The sequence below is a fragment of the Heterodontus francisci genome, chromosome 26 (genome assembly GCF_036365525.1).
Source record: "Heterodontus francisci isolate sHetFra1 chromosome 26, sHetFra1.hap1, whole genome shotgun sequence".
Classification (NCBI taxonomy): Eukaryota; Metazoa; Chordata; class Chondrichthyes; order Heterodontiformes; family Heterodontidae; genus Heterodontus; species Heterodontus francisci.
Window position 1 is genome coordinate 58,253,651 of NC_090396.1, and position 24,893 is coordinate 58,278,543.

The 24,893-nt window shown below is 43.3% G+C and overlaps 2 protein-coding genes across 5 annotated transcripts in view; both read right to left on the reverse strand.

Annotated features, from left to right (window-relative positions):
• LOC137384376 (inward rectifier potassium channel 2) overlaps window positions 1-24,893 on the reverse strand; it is a 211,211-nt gene that overhangs the window by 62,681 nt on the left and 123,637 nt on the right. The window lies entirely within an intron of this gene.
• The window catches only part of LOC137384377 (inward rectifier potassium channel 16-like), a 178,614-nt gene that overhangs the window by 30,082 nt on the left and 123,639 nt on the right, over window positions 1-24,893 (reverse strand). The window contains exon 1 of one of the 4 annotated variants that reach the window (XM_068058332.1): window positions 14,572-14,671. The exons of 2 other annotated variants lie outside the window; for them this stretch is intronic. The gene's annotated coding sequence lies outside the window, so the exon portion shown is untranslated. Of the gene's footprint in view, window positions 1-3,736; window positions 3,809-14,571; window positions 14,672-24,893 lie in introns of those variants that run through there. One more of the 4 variants, XM_068058333.1, reaches the window with a different exon arrangement.

Here is a 24,893-nt window from a genome sequence, read left to right on the forward strand (position 1 = left end):
AAGCTTCCACATCCTTCCTATAATGCGGTGACCAGAACTGCACGCAATACTCAAGGTGCGGCCTCACCAGAGTTTTGTACAGCTGCATCATGACCTCGTGGCTCCGAAACTCGATCCCCCTACTAATAAAGGCTAACACACCATATGCCTTCTTAACAGCCCTATTGACCTGGGTAGCAACTTTCAGGGAATTATGTACCTGGATACCAAGATCTCTCTGCTCATCTACACTACCAAGAATCTTCCCATTAGCCCAGTACTCTGCATTGCTGTTACTCCTTCCAAAGTGAATCACCTCACACTTCTCCGCATTAAACTCCATTTGCCATCTCTCAGCCCAGCTCTGCAGCCTATCTATGTCCCTCTGTACCCTACAACACCCTTCGACACTATCCACAACTCCACCGACCTTCGTGTCATCCGCAAATTTACTAACCCACCCTTCTACACCCTCATCCAGGTCGTTTATAAAAATGACAAACAGCAGTGGCCCCAAAACAGAACCTTGCGGTACACCACTAGTAACTAAACTCCAGGATGAACATTTGCCATCAACCACCACCCTCTGTCTTCTTTCAGCTAGCCAATTTCTGATCCAAAGCTCGAAATCACCTTCAACCCCATACTTCCGTATTTTCTGCAATAGCCTACCGTGGGGAACCTTATCAAACGCCTTACTGAAATCCATATACACCACATCCACGGCTTTACCCTCATCCACCTGTTTGGTCTCCTTCTCGAAAAACTCAATAAGGTTTGTGAGGCACGACCTACCTTTCACAAAACCGTGCTGACTATCGCAAATGAACTTATTCTTTTCAAGATGATTATAAATCCTGTCTCTTATAACCTTTTCCAACATTTTACCCACAACCGAAGTAAGGCTCACAGGTCTATAATTACCAGGGCTGTCTCTACTCCCCTTCTTGAACAAGGGGACAACATTTGCTATCCTCCAGTCCTCCGGCACTACTCCTGTCGACAATGACGACATAAAGATCAACAACAACGGCTCTGCAATCTCCTCCCTGGCTTCCCAGAGAATCCTAGGATAAATCCCATCTGGCCCAGGGGACGTATCTATTTTCACTCTTTCCAAAATTGCTAACACCTCCTCCTTGTGAATCTCAATCCCATCTAGCCTAGTAGGCTGTATCTCAGTAATCTGCTCGGCAACATTTTCTTTTTCTACTGTAAATACTGACGACAAATATTCATTTAACGCTTCCCCTATCTCCTCTGATTCCGCACACAACTTCCCACTACTATCCTTGATTGGCCCTGTTCTAACTCTTATCATTCGTTTATTCCTGATATACCTATAGAAAGCCTGAGGGTTTTCTTTGATCCTATCCGCCAATGACTTCTCGTGTCCTCTCCTTGCTCTTCTTAGCCCTCCCTTTAGATCCTTCCTGGCTAGCTTGTAACTCTCAAGCGCCCTAACTGAGCCTTCACGTCTCATCCTAACATAAGCCGCCCTCTTCCTCTTGACAAGCGCTTCAACTTCTTGAGTAAACCACGGCTCCCTCGCTCAACAACTTCCCACCCTCTGTGTCCTCTGGGAGCCCTCGCATCTGTTTGTAGATCCTGTACCTCCTCAAACTCTGTCAACATTGTTGCATCATTGAGGTAGGAATATGGGATTAGTGTAGGATTAGTATAAATGGGTGGTTGATGGTCGGCACAGACTCGGTGGGCCGAAGGGCCTGTTTCAGTGCTGTATCTCTAAACTAAAAATTTATAAAAATCACAAAGAGCAGAGGTCCCAGAACAGATCCCTGAGGAACACCACTGGTCACCGAGCTCCAGGCTGAATACTTTCCATCTACTACCACCCTCTGTCTTCTATGGGCCAGCCAATTCTGTATCCAGACAGCCAAATTTCCCTGTATCCCATGCCTCCTTACTTTCTGAATGAGCCTACCATGGGGAACCTTATCAAACGCCTTGCTAAAATCCATATACACCACATCCACTGCTCTTCCTTCATCAATGTGTTTTGTCACATCCTCAAAGAATTCAATAAGGCTTGTGAGGCATGACCTACCCCTCACAAAGCCATGCTGACTATCTCTAATCAAACTAAGATTTCTGGATACTAATGACATCAAAGGATATGGGGATAGTGTGGGTAAGTGGTATTGAATTAGGTGATCAGCCATGATCTAATTATATGGCAGAGCAGGCCCAACAGGCTGAATGGCCTATGCCTGTTCCTATGTTCCTATTCCTATGTTCCCGATACCCATAGCATGGTACAAGCCCCTATACCAGAGCATGGTAGAGGTCCCTGTGTCATAGCACAGTACAGGCCCCTATACTAGAGCATGGCACAGGTCACTAAACCATAGCACGGTACAGACCCCTCTACCTGAACATGGCAAAAGAGCTGAAAATGTTTTGAGCAAAAGATTTCAGTTTGACCTTGGATGAATTGTCATGTATCTGCTGCAAGTTGTAAAAGGGGAGCAAGAGAAAAATCTGGTCCCCTTGAAACAGAGTATCAAAGGCAGATTTGCCTCTTCCAGTGCTTGAGTTAAAATAATCACCTTGGCAGAGTGCAGAGAGGAAAACTAAAGGGCAATCATGACAGGCATGCAATCTTCCTCTCCCGATATTCCTCTGCCCAAAAGGATCCTTTTTGCCCAAGCACAAAGGAAGTCAATCTTTTTGGTTGCTGTATTTGTGGAAGCATGGAAAATTCTTCATGACAGTCAATAGAACAGAGGCCTTAGCTGATGATGTTGGAAAGTATAGGAAAGCCTGTGCAAACTGGAGGACTGAGTGCTTACCTTCAATTAGAGGTATAATAACATAAATATTAAATGTAACTTGGAGATTAAAATGTGATCTGATTTCCTGTGGGCTAAGAAATGATCACATGACTGTCAAAATCTGCCTCTTTTCAGATTCAACCATTAAGAGGAACAATCTCAGGTTTACTGCTATAGAGCTCAAGTACAGTCAGTATTTATATAACATTAACGTTTATTCATAAAACATGATGCCTTTTCTGCAGTGCATTCTACCAACTGCAGGTCATAAATTTAGCTGTCCTCCTGTCAGCAGAAAAGATGAAGGTAATGATGGACAGGGGCAGCAATACCATGCTGTCTTCTGAGTTTGTTTCTGTGCATTGTGTAGCTTGCTTCAGAGCAAAGTGCTTTGGGGTGTGAAGTCACAGGAGTATATTTAGACACGCTGCTACGTCTATACTGAATGATGGAATAATTGAATGGAAACAGCACAGAAGGAGGCCATTCAGCCCGTCACTGCAGGATGCCAGCTCTCTGCAAGTGCACTTAGCTAGTCCCACTCCTGCCCCTCCTTTACTCTGCAATTTTTTTTCTCTTCAGATGGCTTATCCAATTCCCTTCTGAAAGCTACGATTGGATTGTAAAATTGGCAGCTCGACCTAGACCAGCATTGCCGAAGCTGCTGGCAGGAAGGCAGATGGTGAGTGTGTAACTGCTATTCGCACTTGCTTCTTTAGCTGGAGGTTTATGCTTTATAGATGGGGGTGGTGCGGGAGGGGTGTGATTTACTGGCTACCTTGAGCCTGTGCCCAGGATTACAGTTGGAATCTCTGGTGGGTGAGAAGTGACTGACAGATTAGTTGATGGGCTGGCTGTTCAAATGTGAGTTAATCTTACCATTGGGACCAATTAATGTGGAGAGGACTTGAGGTGGGTGAGCACTACTAGAGAAGGCTAAGATGGGTAAAAAGCCATAGTACTTTTAAAGTTCGAGCAGCAATCAGCGATGTCAGTTGGAGACTCTTGATCACCTTCCAATTTCTTTCGTCCTCTTGCGACGTCTGTTATAAATTGTCTTCCTGTATCCCACAATCAACAGAAATGTACTCAGCGGTAGTCATCGGTTTCTAAATATTCTTTCTACAACACTAATGATGTGCTTGCAAACACTAATAGATTCTAAATTAAACCACAATGCTGAATGTCAAAGGCCAAAGCTCCCAAAACACTTCATGACTCAACGTCAGGCCTATCCAGAATACTGAGATGATGCTTTCTATTGGAACATTTTACACGTTATCTGATTGAACTGCGTCAGTTACTTGAATCAGTTAGAAAAGAGGAAAATTCTTTTCAAAGCTAAAACCAAAATTGGTACATTACATTGAACCCAAAGAAAAATGATTGAATTGACTTAAAACTTGAAGGAGTTTGGTGTCCTCATTCGTCAATGCCACCTGTTTCCTAGTCTTCCAGTCATTATGATATTGTACGTGTTTTTTCCCATCCTCTGTGTCCTCTGGGAGCCCTCGCATCTGTTTGTAGATCCTGTACCTCCTCAAACTCTGTCAACATTGTTGCATCATTGAGCAGGAAGGTGTGTACAATGTGGCAGGCAATTTCTTTCCCCTTCATAGATTCAAGTTTTATTCTCACCTTAGGTAACACTACACACATGACCTGGACTGTTACTGAGTTTGTCAGTTAATGAGTGCCTCAATCTGTAAAGTTGTGCACTGAGCCTCAACAACAACAACAATTTGTTTTAGTTTTATGTTTTAGAGATACAGCACTGAAACAGGCCCTTCGGCCCACCGAGTCTGTGCCGACCATCAACCACCCATTTTTACTAATCCTACACTAATTCCATATTCCTACCACATCCCCACCTGTCCCTATATTTCCCTACCACATACCTACACTAGGGGCAATTTACAATGGCCAATTAACCTATCAACCTGCAAGTCTTTGGCATGTGGGAGGAAACCGGAGCACCCGGAGGAAACCCACACAGACACAGGGAGAACTTGCAAACTCCACACAGGCAGTACCCAGAATTGAACCCGGGTTGCTGGAGCTGTGAGGCTGCGGTGCTAACCACTGCGCCACTGTGCCGCATTTAATGTAGTAAAAACTTTCCAAGGCACTTCACAGGAGGAATAATCAAACAAAGTTTCCCACCGAGCCACTGAAAGAGGTATGAGGATAGGTGACCAAAAGCTTGCTCAAAGAGGTAGGTTATAAAGAGTGTGTTAAAAGAAGAAAGAGTGGTAAAGAGGTGGAGAGGTTTAGGGACGGAATTCCAGAGCTTAGGGCCTAGGCAGCTTAAGGCAAGGCCACCAATGGTGGAGCGATTAATCGGAGATGCTTAAGAGGCAAGAATTAGAGGAGCACAGAAATCTGAAAGGATTGTAGGGCTTGAGGAGATGACAGAGATAGGGAGGGTTGAGGCCATAGAGGGATTTGAAAGCAAGGACAAGAATTTTAAAACAGAGGCGTTGCTTGATCAGGAGCCAAAGTAGATCAGCGAGCACAAGAGTCATTGGTGAACAGAACTTGATAGAATAAAGACAGGGCAGCAGAGTTTTGAATAACCTTAAGTTTAAGGAGGGTAGAATGTGGGAGGCTGGCCAGGAGAACGTTGGAATAGCCAAGTCTAGTAACAAAGGCATGGATGAAAGTTTCACCAGTAGATAAGCTAAGGAGGGGCAGACTCAGGCAATGTTACAAAGGAAGTTTAAGGAACCTCTTAAAGGAGGAGTGGGATGGAGAGCTGGAGAGGTTTATGGAGAGAATTTTATGGCCCAGAAAGCTGATGGCATGGTCGCCAACGGTAGACCGAAGAAAATCGGGTGCACGAGAGGCCAGAATTGGAGGAGTGCCGAGATTTCAGAGGGTTATAGGGCTGAATATGAATTGGTCTGAATTTGACTTATTTTAGTTCATGGGGTAAACTGGAAAATAAATTCAGCTCGGATAAAGAAAAAAATAGTTTGGAGAAGCAGTAGGATCTTTAAAATTTCCTGCCTTGAATGTAGTGGAGAGGTAAATGTTCTTCTCTGTGTCCAACCAAGATTCTTCCATCTGGGCCAAGATCTGGTGTTAGATGTGATGTGTTGGGCAAAGGGGTTAGCGACTGGTACACATCTGGTCCGCAGTAAGTTTGGTTGGTCAGTATCAACATAACTGAAAGCTTTGTGCAGGAGTGTGAAGCAATACAGTGGTGAAGGAGTGACTGAAGCAAAAAGGATCCCATGATCTTCTGCCCCTGCAATGCCATTGAGTTCAGTGTCTACAAGGATCTTTAAAAAGCAATTGTGGGCTAGCATCGCACAGAAGTGGCGAAAAATCAAGTACAACTGTCCATTATCGCACTCTGAAACAATGTTACCAAGTAACTTATTGTCATGTTAACTCTGTTTCTCTCTCCACAGATGCTGCTATACTTGCTGAGTATTTCCAGCACTTTCTGTTTTTATTTCAGATTTCCAGCATCTGCAGTATTTTGCTTTTATTTTATTGTCAGGGGCCATGATTTCATTCAGTATCTTCCCCGAGATGTGCCCTTCTGAATTGTTAAACATGGTACGCCATGGAATAATGAGATGCAAGTCCTTGCCCAAGGCTGGAATTTTATGTCAGGCGGAGACCCTGCCCAATGGGTAAAAAGTCGGGGCGAGCACGCCTCCGCCGGGCCTGGAAGCCACGCAGTGATTGTGCGAGGCCCGGGCCCTTAACTGGCCTAGGGGGGAACCTCCACCCCTCTGAGGCAGGAGTCCCCACCTCCAAGAGCTGCTGGCCAATCAGGGGGTTGGCAGCTCACAGACTCAGCAGGACCATTGGGAGTAGTGTCCACTGCTGGGACTGCACCCAGCAAGAGGAGCAGCAATGGACGAGGCCCTGGAATGAAGTTAAGTGTGTGGGGCCTTGCTGGGGACAATTGGCTGGCCCCAGTGAGTTGGTGGGTGGGGGGGAATGTGCTCCAGTGGGAGCAGCTTGCGCCATGGGGATCCGTGTCGTGGGAGGTTTTACTGGGCGACCTCCTGAGGTGCTGAGACACCCACCCGCTGCTGGTAATATATCAGTGGTGGTGGGAGGAGGCCCTTAAGTGACAATTAATTGGCCACTTAAGGGCCTTAATTGGCCTGGGGCAGCCAGGCCGTTTGTCACCTCCCCCAGCGCTGAAAAATTGCAGTGGGGTCAGGAAGGTGAATGGAATGGCACCCTCAACCTCCCACTCAATTTTACGCGCCCCTCCCCACCCCACCTCCAACCCACTCCCATGGGGGCATAAAATTCCAGCCCGCAATTTTCTGCACAGTGAGCTCCTGATTTCTGTCATGCCACTGACAGCAGTTGCCAAACGCTACTTTCTCACAAAAAGGGAATCAAAAACTTATCAGACCAACAGTTTGATTAGATAGTTCTTTCGAAACCGATCCCCTTCATTTGTTGTTAACAAAAGTAGGATATTCCTGCCTCCCTAATAAGATTTCCTGCCTTTCTTTTGGTGTGCAGCAAGAACAGAAAAATGAACTGCCCTGAATCCCAGCTCAATGGGCACCCAAATGGCCATCAATAAAGACCCATTGGTAACATGGAGCAACACGTCAACCTGGAACCAAAGGGAGATGGGTCGTAAATCGTCCCCAAATTGTATTATGATTTCCAGAGCTCTAAAGGAGCTTTACTGCTTTCCTGCACCAGAGTGAGCATGCTCCAAGCAAATCCTCTCTCACATTATCTCAAAATATAGTTGCATTCAGTACTGCCTTGATAGTTAAAGCAGGAGCTCTGTACAAGATTTGTAAAAAATTGGAATTTTATAACTTAAAATCAGTATTTGGCATTGCATTGAACTTTAAGAAAGGCTATGGGCCATGGTGTGAAATACAGTATGTTGGCATGATATGGGTTTAAGTTCCATAATATCAGTGCTGTGTTGTGTCTGGCTGGCTTCTTCAGACACGCATCAATTTAAGGAAGCTTTTAGACTTCACTATTTCATTCTTTAAGTAAAGTCTATTTTAGGGTAGATTTTACAACGGAGCTCTCCCCATGAATCGGAACGAAAGGTTAGTAGGCCCGGCACGATTTTCTGCCTATTTTACCACTGACCTGCGTGGCAAAATTTCCATTGTGATGGACTCTAAGCTCCATGCTGGAAGTTCGAATTTATAACATCTATCCTTAAACATTCCAAACGTTGGAAGAACAAATAAAAATAGCAGCTTTGTCACTTCACCGTTCAGTTTAAAGGGACCACACAGTTTACAAGTTAGAGGGAAGATATTCCCATTTCTCCCCAATTCCTCTGCAAGGTCGAAATTCATTATTTTCAAATTTGTAATGAAATGTATACATTTTTTAGAGTGTTTGATGTCCAATTTGGGCATATGGTGCTGGTCTCCATATCGCAGAATCACAGAATAATACAGTGCAGAAGAGGCCCTTCGTTCCATCGAGTCTGCACCGATGCATTAAAACACCTGACCTGTCTACCTAATCCCATTTTCCAGCACTTGGCCCATAGCCTTGAATGTTATGACATGCCAAGTGCTCACCAGGTACTTTTTAAAGGATGTGAGGCAACCTGCCTCTACCACCCTCCCAGGCAGGGCATTCCAGACCGTCACCACCCTCTGGGTAAAAAAGTTCTTCCTCAAATCCCCCTTAAACCTCCCGCCCCGCACCTTAAACTTGTGACCCCTCGTAACTGACCCTTCAACTAAGGGGAACAGCTGCTCCCTATCCACCCTGTCCATGCCCCTCATAATCTTGTACACCTCGATCAGGTCACCCCACAGTCTTCTCTGCTTCAGTGAAAACAACCTAAGCCTATCCAACCTCTCTTCATAGCTTAATTGTTCCATCCCAGGCAACATCCTGGTGAATCAGCTCTGCACCCCCTCCAATGCAATCACATCCTTCCTATAATGTGGTGACCAGAATTGCACACAGTACTCCAGCTGTGGCCTTACCAAAGTTCTGTACAACTCCAACATGACCTCCCTGCTTTTGTAATCTATGCCTCGATTGATAAAGGCAAGTGCCTTTTTCACCACCCTATTAACCTGCCCTTCTGCCTTCAGAGATGTATGGACAAACACGCCAAGGTCCCTTTGTTCCTCGGAACTTCCCAGTGTCAGGCCATTCATTGAATACTTCCGTGTCACATTACTCCTTCCAAAGTGTATCACCTCACATATTTCAGCGTTAAATTCCATCTGCCACTTTTCTGCCCATTTGACCATCCCGTCTATATCTTCCTGTAACCCAAGACACTCCACCTCACTGTTAACCACTCGGCCAATCTTTGTGTCATCTGCGAACTTACTGATCCTACCTCCGACATAGTCATCTACGTCGTTTATATAAATGACAAACAATAGGGGACCCAGCACAGATCCCTGTGGTACGCCACTGGACACTGGCTTCCAGTCACTAAAACAGCCGTCTGTCATCACTCTCTGTCTCCTACAGCTAAGCCAATTTTGAATCCACCTTATCCAGTTACCTTGTATCCCATGTGCATTTGCTTTCTTGATAAGTCTCCCATGTGGGGGACCTTATCAAAGGCTTTGCTAAAATCCATGTAAACTACATCAACTGCACTACCCTCATCTACACACCTAGTCACATGCTCAAAAAATTCAATCAAATTTGTTAGGCATGACCTCCCTCTGACAAAGCCATGCTGACTATTCCTAATCAAATTTTGCCTCTCCAATTGGTGATAGATTCTCTCCTTCAGAATTTTCTCCAATAGTTTCCCTACCACTGACGTGAGACTCACTGGTCTGTAGTTCCCTGGCTTATCTCTACAACCTTTCTTAAATAGTGGGACCACATTAACTGTTCTCCAGTCCTCTGGCACCTCCCCCGTGGCCAGAGAGGAATTAAAAATTAGGGTCAGAGCCCCTGCAATCTCCACCCTCACCTCCCACAGCATCCTGGGACACAAATCGTCCGGGCCTGGAGATTTGTCCACTTTTAAGCCTTCCAAAACCTCCAATACCTTGTCACTCCCTACGATAATTTGCTCAAGAAACTCACAGTATCTCTCTCTAAGTTCCATATCTACATCCTCTTTCTCTTGTACCATGAGAAAAATAAGTGCAAGCATGTCACAGTGTAGCTGAGGCAGACGTGGGATCCAGCCATGGGTCGGAATAGTCAAAGACCCATATTTTACAAAGTAGCGCTCCTCAAGAGGAGATACTGGAATGCTGCATCCTTTCCTTTCCACAATGGAAAAGTACATCTAAAATTTGTTTTGTTTTTAATCTAGTTTTTTTTTCTATGTAGTCAGCACTGTAATGCATTGTCTACTTGCAACACTTCATACAAGTTGATACTTTCAAATGAGTCCACATGTGGACCAGGTCACACAAATATAACTTTGACATTTACACAAGTACTGTTTGCTCTCTTTCCAATCAGGGTTTATCAGAAAAATATTCTGTAGATTCAGCTCAACTGCTTTTTGAGCATCTCTGTAGCAAAATGAGATATATTGCATCTTAATTAATAACTGTTGGGGTATACCTCTCTCAATGTCAACACTTTTCATGTTAACAACAGGCTGACAATTCCAGAAGCTTCTTTTTCATACATTCAGCAAGTTGATGGAAGTTTCTGTGACTTTTATGTTTTACCAAACCCAGACATTTCCTGCCAGCATCAACTTCCTCTTCTGGACTGAAACCTTATTCTTAAAGCAGTGAGTGCAAGCCGATACAATTTGTGGTTTCTTTCTCAAAAAAAATAAGCATTACTGTGGTAAGTACCTGCCTATGGAGTGTAAGAGGTGGTATCAGGACACCACACACCTCACACTGTGCAGCTGCACTAGCCTTTAATTTGCCAACAATCATATTGACTGTCAATGAAAGTAACGGCATTTACTTCAATGAGCAGTTCCTGGATAAAAAAAAGACAAAACTAAAATAAATTTGCTTTCAGGGTAGTTAAGCAACATTTCTTAAGTATCTGGAATTAGATTTTTGCATTTCTCAAATTCTACATGATCAGTCACTTGAGTTGTTAATATTTAATGCAGCAAAACCCTTAAGCTTCTATTGGTGCTATAAGCCCCGCCCCCACCCCTCTGCAACAAACAATGTATGATAGATTTGAAATTCCTTCTGAATTGAGCTATTTACATAATAGTCTTATGCAGCAAACATTTTTGCCGTCAAAATATATAATGATATTTTAACAACCTCAGTTAAAGAGCTGCATAAAATTATGAGGGGGCGAGATAGAGTGGATCCTTTAGCAGAGGTCAATAAGTAGGGGCATAAACTTAAAGTAATTGGCAGAATAATTAGAGGGGAGTTGAGAAGAAATGTTTTCACCCAGATGGTGGTGGGGATCTGGAACTCACTGCCTGAAGGGGTGGTAGAAGCAGAAACCCTCATCACATTTAAAAACTACTTGGATGTGCAGTTGAAGTGCTGTAATCTATAGAGTTATGGACCGAAAGCTGGAAAGTGGGATTAGGCTGGATAACTCTTTTTCAGCCGGTGCAGACATGATGGGCTGAATGGCCTCCTCCGCCTGCTGTAAATTTTCTATGGTTTTGTCCCATGTCTGACACTTCTGGCATTTTGCTAATGTACATTGACAATTCTTTTAAGCACACTATGACAAATTGTTCTGAAACAAGAGGGAAATGTTCAACTTCATCTGATGCCAGTGCCTGGAAAATCTTGAAGGGGGCTTTGGTTTAGTGTGTCAGTGCGGAACTCTTTGACATACTTCAGTACCCCAATGCCATCTGTCAGGTAAGTGCACTGGATGTTCAACATGGTGGGCCCTAATGGTAAAACTGGCACGATTTTGCCAATGCAAAATAATGAAACTTTCCTCCTGTGCAGGATTGTTATATCACTAACGTGTACACTCACACCAAAGTTATTTTCATATACAAAATACTTACAAATGACTCACATTGATCTATCTGAATAGTTCAGTAATTATCAACTCATGATGGACAAGTAGTAGAAAGTAGTTTAAAGAGAATTTTACTAAAAGTATGGTAGAGGGAGAGAGGTATTTGTGAAACTAAATTCTACATGATTTGGACAAAGCAATGTTTTCCCACTCTACAAATTGTAGAAAGCCTAATGCTCCTCGACAACTAGCTCTTCAGAGATATGTGGTGTGAGCTTCAACACTGGGTGATGACAGCTCAGCAAAACTCCAGTCCCAGAAGAGAAGAGCTATAAAAAGGCACCTGGATAAACAAGGGTCTCACTGATTGGCGTCATTGAGAGATACAGCACTGAAACAGGCCCTTCAGCCCACTGAGTCTGTGCTGATCAACAGCCACCCATTTATACTAATCCTACATTAATACCATATTTCCAACCACATCCCCACCATTCTCCTATCACCTACCTACACTAGGGGCAATTTACAATGGCCAATTTACCTATCAGCCTGCAAGTCTTTGGCTGTGGGAGGAAACCAGAGCACCCAGCAAAAACCCATGCAGTCACAGGGAGAACTTGCAAACTCCACACAGGCAGTACCCAGAATTGAACCCAGGTCACTGGAGCTGTGAGGCTGCAGTGCTAACCACTGTGCCTGCATTTATATAGCACCTTTCATAACATCCCAAAGCAATTTACTGTAGATGAAGTACTTTTTGAAATGTTGTCACTGTTGTAATGTAGGAAATGCAGTAGCCAATTTGTGCACAGCAAGATCCCACAAACCACAATTATAATAATAACCAGATCTGTTTTTGTGATGTTGATTGAGGGATAAATATTGGCCAGGGCGGTGGGGAGAACACCCAGGATCTTTTACATCCACCTGAGAGAGCAAATGGGACCTTGGTTTAACATCTCATCCAAAAGCCAACACTCACTCTATACTGGAGTGTCAGCCTGGATTTTGTGCTAAAGGCCTGGTGTGGAGTGTGAACCCACAATCATTGGATTTAATAGCAAGAGTGCTACTAACTGAGCCACTAATAGCAAATATTTAGGGTGCTACCTAATGTCTCAGGTGATTGAACTGGCCTGGGTGAATGGGATTGCAATATGCCCAGAGAAAGTCTGCAAAATAATAGCAGTATACTGGATAATAAGTGTTGTTGGAGTTGCTGAGCGTATTGTAGCCAAATTTGCTGACGATATAAAGATGGGTGGGAAAGCAAGTTGTGAGGAGGACACAAAGAGTCTGCAAAGGGACATAGGTTAAGTGAGTGGGCGAAATTTTGGCAGATGGCGTATAACGTGGGAAAATGTGAGGTCATCCACTTTGACAGGAAGAATAGAGAAGTAGAATATTATTTAATTGGAGAGACTACAGAATGCTGTGGTACAGAGGAATCTGGGTTTCCTTGTACATAATCCACAAAAAGTTAGCATGCAGGTATAATTAGGAAGGCAAACAGAATGTTGGCCTTTATTGCAAGGGGGATGGAGTATAAAAGTAGGGAAGTCTTGCTACAACTGTACAGGGTGTTGCTGAGACCACACCTAGAGTACGGCATACAGTTTTGCTCTCTTTAATTAAAGAGTGATATAATTGCATTGGAGGCCATTCAGAGATGATTCACTGGGTTGATCCCTGGGACGAAGGGGTTGTCTTACGAGGAAAGGTTGAGCGGGTTGGGCCGAAACTTATTGGAGTTTAGAAGAATGAGAGGTGATCCTATTGAAACATATAAGATTTGAGGGGGCTTGACAGGGTTGTTGCTGAGAGGATGTTTCCCCTTGTGGGGGTATTTAGAATTAGGAGACACAGTTTCAGAATAAGGGGCCTCTCTTTTAAGATGAAGATGAGGAGGAATTTCTTTCCTTAGAGGGCTGTTAATCTTTGGAATTCTCTTCTCCAGAGAGCAGTGCAGGCTGGCTCATTGGATATATTTAAGGCTGAGCTAGATAGATTTTTAATCTATAAGGGAGTCAAGGGTTATGGTGGGCAGGCAGGAAAGTGGAGTTGAGGCCATGATCAGATCAGCCATGATATTATTGAATGGTGGAGCAGGCTCGAAGGGATGAATGGCCTTCTCCTGCTCCTATTTCTTATGTTCTTATAATAGTTGACAGATTGTGGAAATGGGGGAACAGAGGAAGCCATTGTACTAATTGATTCCCAATGTGGCAAGGCTGCATTTTGGTTTACAGATGCCTCCCTAGATCTGATGCCACATTGTGTCAAGGCTCACAAGGAGTATCCTGCCAATGGAAGGGCATCCCAGCCAGCAAAGTTCATCATGGCAGCTCCCTGGGAACCTTGCACACAACTGGATAATGATCTTTATGTAGTTGCAGACGAGCTGCAAATCAATGGAGTGGACCCCTTATGGTTGATGAATATTCCTGGGTGTCCTATAGATACCTTAATTGCCACATACATGCAGACGATAAGACCCTGCAGCGGTGGGAACCCGGACAGAGCCACAAATCCAAGCATTTTCTCATTCAGACTGGTCTCATGAGTGACAAAGTGCACATAATTGCTGGCCCTGGCAAACATGGCATCTGTCGCCTGGGTGATGCATTGTGGACAGCTGACCGCAAAGTCCTGCAAATATCTCCCTGCAGATCCTTGGAAGGAGCCTGGCGCAAAAAAGTTGAGAGCAGTGGTCACTTTGACAGTCACAGGTAAAACATGGCCACCAGGTCCACTGGGCATCTTCCAGCAAATGCCTGCGATGACCTGACACAAGACTCTGAGCCTCTGATGCACTGGTGTTTAGACATGTCCAGGAATCACGACCACTGTTTATATATACCCTGTACTATGGGTATTGCCTCCTGCAAGCTGTACCGCTATGCACAGCCCCTCTTACCTTTGGAGCGGCAGGTCTGTGTGGAGAAGGCTGCTCCTGCTCCTGCTCCTGCTGCTGCTGCTGGTCCCTCTGCTGCTGGTGCTATTGCTGCTGTTCCTCATCTTGGTCCTCATCTGAGGTCCAAGGTGAAGCAGTATAAGCAGCACACATGCTGATCTGACAGATGGAAAGTAGAGATCAGACGCACAAACCTCCACAGCAGTCGCAATCATCTCCCAAGTAGCAAAACACACTCTCAGAACAAGTACTGTGAGCAAAACCCATTCAGTTAACTAAGGAAGCAGGCGTGAGATGTGAGATCTCAGTACTTACAGGATTTTTTTGCCTGTTATTTGTTCAGCTCCCTCAATTCCCACTGCCCTCTTGCCTTGCTTTTGCTGGTGAGTTCCAGGAAGCGCAGGAAACCCCTACACTCACAGGTAAAGTTGGAAACCCCTGTTAAAATAGCCATTTATTACCTCTCACTATATTTAAATCGACAACCTGCTTCTCCTGAGGGGATTGCATGCACGCAGCCAAACATGCCGCAGTTAAGTGTGGATGTTGGCGGGTTGGAGCCGGCGTTCCAGAGTACTGTCAATTTCAGCTCTTTTAACACCCCTCCCCCATCCCACCCACCCCCTATGCCACTCACTTTTTAAAGTTAAACCTCCCCCCATTGTTTGACTCCTCCAGACATTCAATAGTTGGCCACTATAAACTAATGTTTCATTAGGTTTATTTTTAGTGAACTGATGCTTTATTTCCTACACAATGGAAGAATAACTGTAAAAAATGTGATACGTTTTATTTCATGTTTCCATCTAGGTGGGGTGTGTGATTTGGTGCATGTGTTAAGTGTGTTTTTAGGTGCTTTTTCCCTTTGTGTGTAGTGGACATCTGGTTGATATATTCTGCTGCTATGTGCTTCCTTAGTCGAAGTGTTGTCACCAATTGGTAGGTAAATGGCCAAATGGTGAGATTCCAAGAAGGCTTGTTAACTGTATCTGTGACAATCAGTGATCGACCTGCGTAATTGTCACAAATTTTCTTTGCTGTGGGCTATCGGAAACTAGATGTACTGTCACTTGTGGGGGAATGTCAGATGGCATCAAACGGCCACTGACAGCAGCTGTCTGCTTCCACTTAATGCTGCAGCGTTACGTGATCTACAGATCTGTGTGAGCGCCGAACACTGGACACCTAGGAAGTGCTGGAATCCTCATCAGATTAACTGCATTGTCCAAGTCAATTAAAGATGGCCACATCTGCTTCTTGTAGTTTGGATCACCAAAGGTGCAGTCATCATACTGGACCATCTTCCTGTACCTCCTGGCCCTTCATCAATCCCCACACAGATATTGTTATGTGCTTCATCCTGTCCTCCTCAACCAGGCCCCTACCTAATTATCACGAAGTATCTATAGTTGTGTCGGTGCTCGGTTCAAGTGTAGCTTCTGCTCATTCTTTCTGTGGTGTGTTTTTCTCTTGCTGTTCTTCTCACGGACTACACTTCAAAAGTACTTCATTGGCTGTAAAGCACTTTGGAATGACCTGAGGTCGTGAAAGGCTGTATGGAAATGAAAGACTTTCTTTCACTGTATTTTTTCTTATTCTGTGAAGAAAGCAGATGGACTGTACGAGTACATAAGCAAACTTCTATATTTGGGCCTTGTTCCATTTCATTTCATATGTTCATGCACAATCTGTGTATATAGATACATTGATGTAATATATCATGCAAATCTAAATATGCAGAAATAGAGTCTGTCACTCTAGAATTGGCCTTTATAGCCACTCAAGGCGCTGCTTCACAAACCACTGACCACCTCCAGGCACTTACCCATTTTTATCGAGACAAAGAGGCCAAAGAAGAAGAAGATCATGCAAATCATAGAAGTTATGGTAAATACTGATTAATCCAGACAAATCTTCAACATTTGCATTGCTGCATTTTTCAGGCACAGTCTCCTGAATTGATCAATAATTTTCTCCTCACATTCAGTGAGAAATGTCACCTCTTCCACTCTGCCATCTATGGTTATAAATAAATTCAACCTTTAAAAGCAAGAACAATGTTGATTGGACAATCTGAACCATGCAAGTTCCTTGCATAACCATCAAGTTTTCATTTTTACAACTTTATTTATTTATTATACCTTACTAATATCTCTGTCTGGGTAGTGTGCTTTTCTCAGTTTTGCATCATTTCCATAAATACTTTGTGCTGTTACTTTTCAGAAATATTATGGACTTCCTGTTTTATGTTGTGCAGCTTCTTCTGCAGGTCCCACCAGCTCCCCACTGTAGAGAGTTCACATTTTCTGCGACAACTTGCCACATATTTTGTTTGCATGATAATTGGGAACCTTCCCCCCGCTAGACCACCACCGCCCCCCAACACACACCCTGCGATTGACATTTTCCATTGTTCTGTTCACAAACTTTCAGGGAGAACAGCTTTGTGAAATCTCCGGTCGACCATTTCAAAACTATTTTGTATGCTTCACAGTTGAATTGCCATCCAAGTGGTTTGTTAGTTTCTGGGTAAGCGTTGGAGAGACTTATTACAGGTACAATGTGATTGGCTCCTCGTTACAATTGCACATTTCAAAACAACCCATTTCCATCTATTTTGTTAGTGAGTTATAAGCAACAGAGCAAAGATGAAAATGTAACCAAAGACAGAATTTGCATTTATATAGCTCCTTTCACAACCTCAGGCTGTCTCAAATCACTTTACTGCCAATGAAGTACTTGAAGTGTAGTAACTATTGTAATGTATGGAATGCAGCAGCCATATTGCATACAGCAAGCTCCAACAAAGACAAACGAGAGAATGACTTAATAATTTGTTTTTAGTGATATTGGTTGAGGGATCAACATTACTCAGGACACTGGGGAGAACTCCACTCCTCTCTTGAAATAGTGTCACGGGATCTAATAGTTACACTTGAAAGGGCAGATGGGTGCTCGGTTTAACATCTCATCCAAAAAGAGGCACGTCCGACAGTGCAACACTCGCTCAATACTGCATTGGGATGTCACCTTTGATTTTGTGCTAGTTTTTCTGAGGTGAGAATGCTGCCACTGAACCACAGCTGACATGTAAAGGGTCCTGCATTCTGAGGCAGCTTGTTTTCTGGCTGTTACTGGCTGAGCTGTTAAAACTTTCCTTGCAGTTTAGAAAGCCAAGGAGCTCTGGTGTCCATGGAGCCATACCTTGGCATCAATTGCTGTTTTCAGGAGAGATGGGTGGAAAATTGGGAAATAAAGCATAGGTTGGTGGAAATAATCAAATACACTGATATATGGTGAGGTCATGTGTGTGTATGACCCTGTCAGAAAATGTACTTATGTACTTGACATTAACACAAACAAAAACAAAATACATCATTGACCTTACAAAGTGGTGTAGTAATGGCTTAGATTGGAATAGAGTTGCATGCTGAGTCAAGGATATTCATAGCATAGGGGGGATGTAATCTCATCACCAGCTCGCAGATCTAGGACTATAGCAGCAGTACAGTGCTCCTTTCCAGGGTTAAACTACAATTACAAGAGATTAGGATAGATCCATAAAATGGGAAACTAGAGGCATCATTGGGACCCAGGACTGAGTTCAACTAAGTTTTGATTTGAGGAAAGTGTCTTATGTCTGATGGTTGCAAGGCCCTGAATTAAATTTCATTGGAGAGTTTCAACCAGTTTCTGGCAAATAGGAATTAAAATTCCACATCTGTGCACCTGGCCCAGAAGCATTTTTAACCCTTTTGTACTAACTGCCACCAATTTTATAATTTTAATCATTGTCCTTCTATTTTATTAATTGTCTTTATCACCAATCACAAGTGGACTCGCGATAACAAAAAGAAAACACACCTCTAAAGAGCTAGTTTTTTTCAATACTTTGCTATCCTACAAGATGTTGCTTCTACCAATTTAAATTATTACCTCCTGAAATTATTTGAATTGAGGAACAAGCTGAACACATCCAATGTTTGTGAAGAAAATAGAAAACTTCTAAGTCAGCAACACAAAACCTGAAATAAACATCGTTGTAAGTAGTTTCAAAATATGAAAAAGAATCAATATGCTGTCAGCTGACTTTCTTTTAATAGACCTTGAACAGAAAAGATCTTTAAAAATGCTAATGATTATTTTTACATATTGGCACTACTTGCGTCACCCTCAACCTGCCCCCAGCCCCACCTTATTTGGTTTTCCAGCTCAAGTTGCCATAATACAGCTCCCATTATTTAATTGGAACAGTAAGATATATCGGGTTATAGACCTAACAATGGCTGGCACGAGTGCTGTTCTCTGTGGTGGGCTGGTAGAACATTTCTTATTGAGCCAAATTCCTCTTTGATAATCTGAGGCCAAGACACCCTTCACATAGAGCACTGACTCCACTCGTAAAGCGGCAACTGTCACCACAGGCACAGTGAGCATTCAGATATGATAGAATTCCAGTTCAGATTTGGGGCATTCTGAATCTAAAGTTAAAAGACTGGCTACCAAATGGGGAAGGGTGTTCTCACCCTAAGGTCAAAAGCAATACCTTTCACTAGGAAATTGCCACAGTTTTGGGTACATTTCTTCTACTGAACTGAAAGGGATCGGCGATGGGGAGGGGTGGGGGGTGCGGTGCCTCATTCCCACAGAATCACTAGCCTTGTTTGAGACATGTACTAGCATTGGACCAGAAGGAGCTATGATCTATACTTCGGACTTCGCCAAGAAAGTCAGACACCTCCTTATTAGATCACACTTAAGACACAGGCACAGTGGCGCAGTGGTTAGCACCGCAGCCTCACAGCTCCAGGGACCTGGGTTCGATTCCGGGTACTGCCTGTGTGGAGTTTGCAAGTTCTCCCTGTGTCTGCGTGGGTTTTCTCCGGGTGCTCCGGTTTCCTCCCACAAGCCAAAAGACTTGCAGGTTGATAGGTAAATTGGCCATTATAAATTGTCACTAGTATAGGTAGGTGGTAGGGAAATATAGGGACAGGTGGGGATGTTTGGTAGGAATATGGGATTAGTGTAGGATTAGTATAAATGGGTGGTTGATGTTCGGCACAGACTCGGTGGGCCGAAGGGCCTGTTTCAGTGCTGTATCTCTAATCTAATTATCAGCAAGGGAGTTATTTACTGCCTCAGCAGACTCCCAGAGATCAGGCATGTCCGTCTACCACTATATTATCATGATTTTGCTAAAGATTCCACTTTAGAGTCAGGCATACATGCCACACACCAAGGATTGGAGATTCATGTTCTACTCAGTAGATGCCTGAGTAGGGTCAGGTGCATGCTATTAAAGGATCACCACGAGCCCCCTCATGTGTCTGATGTGGCAGGTTAATATGGGCGTTAGGCCCCACATTAGCATATACAATGGCCCCTCCACCAAATTGCCTCGAGGCATCAGGCGGTCTGCACGTGGAAGTGGCCTAACCAGCGGCCGCCACCAGAAACATATGTTACCTTTATTTAATTGAGTCAGAGTCAGGAGTGCTCCTCCCAGTTCCACAGTACTCCTGTCAGCTGCTGCTGGCCATGACTGACCTTCCCTGGCACTGTCTTCCACCAGCCCAGTATGTAGCAGAGGGCCACAATCTGAAATTCGAGCACTTAGTCAGGTGAGTTGCCTGTGGAAGTGAGACAGGAAGCTGGCAAATTACTACAATTATGCAGGTAAGGCCTGGGGACTAACTTGACGTGATTCCCGAGACTCTGCCTTCAAGCCCTGGATCATTCCCTGGGCCCTATACTTACCTGGCATTTAAAGGCTAATTTCTAGGCACTGTGATATGATCCATCTTTCCCAAATGTTTTATTATGCCCACGTATTATAGAATTACCTATTCAGATCCATGCTAACTCAGCTGAGTTGTTCCAATTCAGGAAAGCATGGCTGTCTGACAGATCTCTCATACTGAAGACTGATGATTAAATCCCTGTGATAGATGGGCATTTTACATTAATTCTGAAACAATTCCAAATTTATGAAAAAATCAAAAAATAAGCAAATGGAAGCATTGAACAAACAGGAGTTAAATTTTTGGAAGTCCTGTGATCTGTGGCCTCTTCGCTAAAGGAGGTTTGTGTCAAAACAAGAGACTTTGTGAGATTGGGCTCAAATATGGAGGGAAATCCAAACAATAGAACGCATATTTGTGGTACAAAAATAGTAATTAGAGAACTTTATATTATTAGTGGCAAACATCTAAGTAAAGTGGGAACAAGTTAAGCCTAAATTCAGATGTTCAAATGTTAGTATCTGACTGCCACTGTATGGTGTGTAATTACAGATAATCTCATTTAGTTTTGGAAAATACATGAAGAAAATATCCTTGAAAATGTATGAAGCTGTGCTTTGATGTGTGTACAAATTTGTTGTGTGCACACTTGATAAAAGCAAAATTAATTAAAGTTTATGAGGAACAAATAATGCCACTTCCTGTCTAGGCCACTGTATTTAGTCTTATCTTTGACTTTAAATTCCTATGCATTTCATTTTGTCAACATATAACATGATTACAGGTCTCTTAAAACGAAACCAGTTGAACTGTATAGAACAGTCAAATTCCTTTGCTGACTTGCACCTTTTTAGCCTAGACAAAAAGCGATTGAAGTTGTATTGTATCCTTATCACTTCTGATTTGCCAACTGATGGGATATTTTTCCATTCTACAGTAAGGTTGATGTTTCAACATAACTGTGGATTCAAGTGCTGGCCTCCCTGAGTGGGGTGCAATCTCACAACAGGTTAGTTCGATGCTCTCCTGGCTGGTCTTCCATCTTGCACCTTCTGTAAACTTGGACTCATCCAAAACTTTGCTGCCCCTATCCTAACTCACACCAAGTCCTTTTCAGCCATCTCCCTTGTGCTTGCTGACCTGCATGGACTCCTAGTCCAGCAATGCCTCAATTTTAAGATTCTCAACCTTGTTTTCAAATCTCACCATGGCCTTGCTCATCCCTATCTCTGTAACCTGCTCTGGCCATATAACCCTTCAAGATCGCTGTGTTCCTCCAATTCTGGCCTCTTGTGCATCCCTAATGTTCATCGCTCCATCATGGGTGGCTGTGCTTAGGGCCAAAACTCTGGAATTCCCTCCATAAAACCCCGCCTTTCTACCTCTCACCTCCTTTAAGACACTCCTAACACATCCCTCTTTAAGAAAGCATTTGGTTACCTGTCCTAATATTTCCTTGAATGGTTGGTGTCATAATTTGATAACGTTCCTGTGAAGCACCTTGGGACGTGTTACTATGGTAAAAGCGTCATGTGAATACAAGTTGTTGGTATTGTTTTCTTTGCATGGAATATATCACCAGCAAGGTGTCCAAGCAGTTTTAAAAAAGACTCTTTTTGCCTCTTGGTATTTTCAAGACTTGCTCCAAGTTCCAGTTAACCGTTGAGAGAGTAGTTGTTTCTACCCACATTCTCAAAGCATTTAGATTTGAGCTGCCGGGATTCCTTCTGAGTGGGCAAATTCTAACTGGAGTCAGGAAGTATAAAGAAAGTGCTGCCTGGCTGGAACCAATACTGCCAGCTCCTGGTCTCAGAATGCAACACACAAGTTCCATATCTTCAATGGATTTTACACTGTTGATTTAGACTATGCATAACCAGCCTATTTTGTCTAAGTTTTAATAGTACATAAAGAGTGAAATGCAAAACTAGGAAAATAAACAAAGGCAGTATTGTGTGCATTTCCATAATCACTTGCGACAGTTAGGCTCCAGGGAAGGCAAATTATATAAACTTGGACACCTCCAAATGACATGCAAGTGAAGGTTGTTCCTTGAGACTCTTCATTTATTTGCTTTATTAACTGTCTTGATTAGCTGATATGAGCAAGCCCTATGTTGATAGGTAGGGCTCAATGAAGTAGGGTCGGGGGACACTCAAGTAGAGCACAAACACTGGCAGAAACCAGTGGGCTGTTACTGTGCTGTAAAGTCTATGTAATTCTATGTAACCTGTTTTATACAGGTGTACATGACACTGGGGGAAAATGAGGTGGTAATTGGGCATATGGCACGATCCCACCCTGCACCCATTCACAGTTCCACAAGAATTGTCCCATCAACAAAAATGGGTGGGTTCTCTCCTTAATGGGATTCCAGCCCATTTTGTGCATTGCAAGAACAAATAAACAAACTAATTGTTTGCTTGTGATTGTTACCAAGTATATTTTAAGTGTCAAGGCCAGAAGCTACATTTTTATCCAGCACAGTTTATTTTAACTTAATTTAAAATAATTTACTATTTACTTGATGAATGCTCTGCTTTGATTTTATTTAATACTTTGATGTGGGTTGGTTACACTGTTCAGCAAATAATAAAATATTCACTGGTTTATCACGATGCATTGGCTCCACCATCTCTCAGGATGACAATATCCTCTCCAGCCTCCCAAGTAGTATCCTTGTGGATACCAGACAGCCAACTGCACCAGACTGCCCCATCCATAGCCATAACCCAGCAGTCTGTAGTTGGGTTATCAACAGCCAGAATTCCTCAAGGATGCTCACCATGGTCGCCTGAAGTGCCTTCAGCAGAAGTTCAGCAGAGGTTCCACCTGCCAAGCTGTCATCATTTCGTAGGAACACTTGAGTCGGTAAAAGAGCCATGGACGTCGACGGAGCACCCGGAACAACATGTGGTATATGCACAGCAGAACGCCTTTGCTGTGCCCACTTTGAAGATGTGCGAGATGCAATTTCTCTCCCTAAGAAACTTGATCCATCTTTTGCACTCTACACATTCCCCTCCTTCAGCATGACAAGGTAAGCAGTTGAGTTGCTGTTTGCTTTGGTAGTTAACCCTCACCTATTTCTAATATATCTACGGTCTTGGCGCTGAATTCCCACAGGCATCGAGCCAGAAAAATGGCATGATCTTAGTGAGCAGATGTGCAAAATGTGCTGGGAATCCATTAAGTTGGGTACAAAAAGCTGCCCATGGTTAATCATGTCACAATTTCTGCCGGAAGTGGGAACGAGTGCACGAAACACCAGTCTCTTCTGTACAAATGTAAGTAAATGATGTGGTGATGATGGGATCATGTCACAATTCCAGTGTCCTGACATTTCATTTCAGTTGCTCTCAATGTAATGGACACCGGTCTGAAACAGGCAAATTTTCTTTCCAGTATAATCTGATGAAGACAAAATGGCGCTCAAAGGGACAATCCTTAACAAATTATGTTTGTTTGTTAAATATCTCTGCTTCAATTGGATTATTTTTTTGTGTGAGAGCTATTGACTTGGCCTTCACATCACTTAATGCTGAAAATCTCTGGATCTTTCCCCTAAACCCACTGGAAAGGCAGTATCATGGGTCCCCTCTTAGGAATCCCTCTCTTCATGATGTATCTTGAAGAAGAAGAGGCATGTAGCACGCAAGACCCATGAGGCATCTCAGGAAGAGGAAGAGCCCCTCCTGCTTGTATCCACTAGCCTGAATCTAGAAACTCCAATGCACCTATTGTTACGACCAAGGTGGGAGAAGTGCACTGTAATTCAGTCCCACTTCTCCACAAGTCACAACATATTCTTTAAATTTTCTCACTTGTGGAAACAGTTAATCAGATACACTATTGTCCCCCAGAATAGAACACACTAACCAGGTTTCTTTACTGAACAACAAAATTAAAAGTTTATTACAAAACAATTCTTAACTAGTAATGAAGTGAAACAATATCACATAGATCAAATTTTTAAAAATCCAACATTAAATTGTTCATGGTCCTCTTTTCTGCCTTAACCATTTTTAAAGTCCATTTTTAACTTAGTCCTTTCACACTCACACACCCATATATATTCCGGTTAAGCGCAAAAGCAAAAAGGGATTTTTAGATCAGAGCTCTGTTACAAACAAAAAGAGCTTGGGTAGATTACTTGCTCATTTTTTGAAGTAAACAGCACATGAGATATGTTGCTTCAAACCGGCACCTTCGAGCACCTGCAGATAGGTCACTACCAGAACAGTTCTCTTCAGATGGCTTTGAAAGTAATTTAGCAGGCCATCTTGAAATACAAGAAACAAGATGAATTCACAGTGGACTTCACAGGATCCTTCAGAGATATTGGATAATGAAGCTGGATTGTGGCCTTTTTCTTTTCTTGACTTCTTCTCCAGGCTTGACACATGCACTGACTAACAACCAAACAGCTTGGCAGTTTTTGCCCACCCAGATGTTCTATGCCTGCTGCTGGGCTTGTCCAATCAAAGGAGAGTTGTCAATTTTCTGCCCCTGTTGCAATGGCTTCTGCCCTAAGCCTAGCCCAAGCCAGGTAACAAACAGTAACACTGTTGCCATTCCAGCCCT